The 3916-nt window shown below is 39.5% G+C and overlaps 1 pseudogene; it reads left to right on the top strand.

Moving 5' to 3' along the window:
- The first annotated feature begins 1343 nt into the window (after positions 1-1343).
- Positions 1344-2391, top strand: LOC132876019 (trace amine-associated receptor 13c-like; annotated as a pseudogene).
- Positions 2392-3916: the final 1525 nt, after the last annotated feature.

The raw sequence follows: 3916 nt of genomic DNA, 5'->3' as shown, positions 1-3916 counted from the left end.
TGAATTGTCTTGGCCAGCCCTAAGGGTCCCATCTGCATCTCATCATTGCTGAGGAGTGTGCTACCATCACCCAATCAAGCATCCAGCCAGAGCAGGTCATGATATATTTTACCATATTAACATGCCATTGTGTGTTATGCATGATGTAAAGACTCTCGTCTCTGTGAGCCTACCACACAGATTTAATACTTGTCATTTTTAGGGCATACCTAACAACCTGTGTTTTCTTTCTCTCTCCCCCCCCCCCAATATGTCCCTCTGAGTTACATGTTGGTCCTGAGATTGAGATGCTGGCCTCTTTTGCCCCTCGGACCTGCTTGATCCATCCTGGTGCCCTGTGTCTGGTCGGAGTTTTATCGCACCGCTCCTGTGAAGGACGGCCCCATGAGGACAGTTGAGGGTTATACCTGTTAAAACTCTTAATATTATAGTCAGGCTGTCTGTTGTTGCCCGAATGAGGATGGGTTCCCTTTTGAGTCAGGTTCCTCTCGAGGTTTCTTCCTCATGTCGTCTGAGGGAGTTTTTCCTTGCCACCATCGCCACAGGCTTGCTCATTGGGGATAGATTAGGGATAAAATTAGCTCATGTTTTAAGTCGTTCAAATTCTGTAAAGCTGCTTTGCGACAATGTTTATTGTTAAAAGCGCTATACAAATAAACTTGATTTGATTTTGATTTGATTAGTGATGTCCGAATTGTGCACCAGCCTGTTTCTACTAATGAGTGGGTGTGACTGTGTCTCCTGTTTTTCAGTAACGCCTGGAGAGGAGAGCCTCCATTAGCAATGGTGCAGTCAGAGTTTTGTTGTAATGTCGCAGATTCAGCTTGGCGCTGTGTCTGGCGCAGACATGAAGTGTTCACTCATGTTGGTCTACAGGATATGCCACTAATGGCAAACATAGATCTTGTTGGGGAAAGTCATGGCCTAATGGTTAGAGAAGCAACTTTGAGACTTAAGGGTCACTGGTCAATTCCCTGGATGTGCAGGAATTGATGAAGTGCCCTTGATCAAGGCACCTACTCCCCAGGCTGCACTGGGTATATTGTACGTCACTCTGGATAAGAGCATCTGCTAAATACCTGTAATGTTAATTTACATGAAATGTGCAGAGCAACAAAAATGTTTTTACTTCCTTGTTCATCTAAAGGGGGAATAACTTTGTTCTTATTGGACTACTATCTCCCGGATGGTCTCATTACTTGACCATCTGGGAGATATATATTTATATAGTTATATTTGAGGCAAATATAACTCCCAAAATCTTTTAAAATTAATATCACTTTGCACATGAGACTGCAGATCAAAGAGTTGTGTCTACATTTTTGACTTAATTAGCTTGAAGGATGGCAGAAGCTCAAAATTCATGTTTACTGGAAGGAGAAGATTTGATAGAGTACTGTTATCCTGAATCAAATGTCTCGTGTGAAAAATTCTCATGATGCGGCTGCTAAAACTGCAATATATTTGATATTGGTGTTTATAATGGCTGTTATAATTGTTGGGAATTCTGTGGTCATTATCTCTATAGCTCATTTCAAACAACTTCACACACCTACAAACATTTTGTTGATGTCTCTGGCTCTGGTGGATCTACTTCTGGGAATCACAGTCATGCCTTTCAGCATGGTCAGGACTGTGGATGGCTGCTGGTACTTTGGAAAAGAATTCTGCTATTGGCATTCTAATTTTGACTTTCTCTTCACAGGTGCATCGATCTTTCACCTGATTTCTATTGCTACAGATCGATATCAAGCTGTGTGCTATCCACTTCAGTACCCTACAAGAATAACTCTACCTGTCGCAGGTGTTATGGCAGCTCTGAGTTGGATTTTGGCTACAGTGTATGCTTTCAGTACTATTGGTACAAAAGCAAATGAAGCAACCTTAGAAGATTATATAACATCTTTTGATTGCTTCGGAAGCTGCGTATTCTTGATTAATGTACTCTCTGCCTCTCTAAGTACATTTGTAGGTTTTGTTTTGCCAGTCTGTGTTATGGTTGGTCTGTATGCTCAGATATTTTTAGTTTCAGAAAAGCATGCAAGGAAAATGGAGGGCACAAAACGGGGCAGAACTGATGTGAATTCAAACAAAATTCTACAAAAGGTGAAACATGAGAAAAAAGCAGCAAAAACTCTAGGGATTGTTGTAGGTGTATTTATTTTATGCTGGATGCCATATTTCATTACATCTGTAGTTGATCCTCTTTACGACTTTAACACTCCTCTTGTTATTTATGAAGTATTTATCTGGATGGGTTACATTAATTCAACGTTTAACCCCATCATATATGGCCTTTTCTATCCATGGTTCAGGAAAACACTGTATCTCATTGTTACCCTAAAAATATTTACTCCTAACTCCTCTGACATAAAAGTTTATGCAGCTTGAAAGAAATTTTAATATGTAGGACTTAATACTTTAACCTAGACTTTAAAATAGATATGGACCATGAAGAGTACAGATTGCATTTAATTGCTTTGCAGTTATTATTTGGGGACACTATAACAACTGGATTTAGTCATGACTTGGATGTAAGAAGCTTCCTAGTGTTGAAAAGACAATTACTTTTCAGCAAGCTGTCCAATGAGATATTCAATGTGGACATACATGCCAGTGTTTCACAAGGCCTTATTCCAGAAAAAGGGGGCTTGTGATGATTGTGCAAGTTGCTTTGAAAGGATAAGGAGAGAAATAGTTTAATTAAATTTTACTATTACAACGAGGCCACTCAGTGGTTATATTTGATGTGCTTCTAAATAAGGTTTGGGAAATTTTTCATTTTTTCCCCAGTACGCAGCTAATAATAATTTTATTTTGATCAATGTGCCACACATCCGCCAGGAATGGAGAATGCCTCAAAGATTTTCTTATGCTCTATAGGATTATAAACTTATTTCTGATGTAACAGTAAATGTACATCCAAGAACATAAAGAGTCAATGTGGGTTTTCCTATTCCTTTTGATACTTTATATGTCTGTGCACATTGTTCGAGCATAAAAGTCTAACGTTTGTACCAAATCATCTCTTTGTGTGACATAAAGCAGTATATTGCTGATGATCAGAGTGACAGCAAACAGGCTGATACTTGTGAGAGATTCTCCATCACTCCGAGCATTGGAGCTTAGATGCTTTTAAACACATTTAACACATTTATTATCCCGATCTTTGTTTGGGCGGAGGTTATAGAAACGAATTCCGTCCATCTGTCCATCAGTCTGGCTGTCTGTCCATTCGACCGTCTGTCTGTCCAGTCACGTGTTCATTTCCGGTCCATATCTTTAAAACTGCTGAAGATATCTTCATGAAACTTTGTATACATATGAAGCAACATGTCAGCTGGTGCCTTGTGCTATTTTGGATTTTTGAAAAAAAGTATTTTTCAAATTTTTACATAAAATATTTTTTGACTTTTTTGGTTTTTAAGAGCATTGTTGGTTTCCGGAGCATATATCCAAAACAATTCATGATGTAGATTTGAAACTTTGTATACATGTTAATAAGGTGATGTAGATATGCCTTTTCATCCTAAGAAATTTGAGAAATTTTCAAGTTTCCATGGAAACAATTTCTGACTTAGTCTCTCAGGTTATTCTTAGGTGTAGGTTTTGTTTCCGGAGCAGAACTTGAAAACTGAGTGGTATGGCCTTGAAAGTTGGTATATGTGCTCATCTCATCTCATTATCTCTAGCCGCTTTATCCTATTCTACAGGCAAGCTGGAGCCTATCCCAGCTGACTACGGGCGAAAGGTGGGGTACACCCTGGACAAGTCAGCAGGTCATCACAGGGCTGACACATAGACACAGACAACCATTCACACTCACATTCACACCTACGGTCAATTTAGAGTCACCAGTTAACCTAACCTGCATGTCTTTGGACTGTGGGGAAACCGGAGCACCCGGAGGAAACCC

The sequence above is a fragment of the Neoarius graeffei genome, chromosome 2 (genome assembly GCF_027579695.1).
Source record: "Neoarius graeffei isolate fNeoGra1 chromosome 2, fNeoGra1.pri, whole genome shotgun sequence".
Lineage (NCBI taxonomy): Eukaryota > Metazoa > Chordata > Actinopteri > Siluriformes > Ariidae > Neoarius > Neoarius graeffei.
This window is presented reverse-complemented; position numbering and strand designations above follow the sequence as displayed.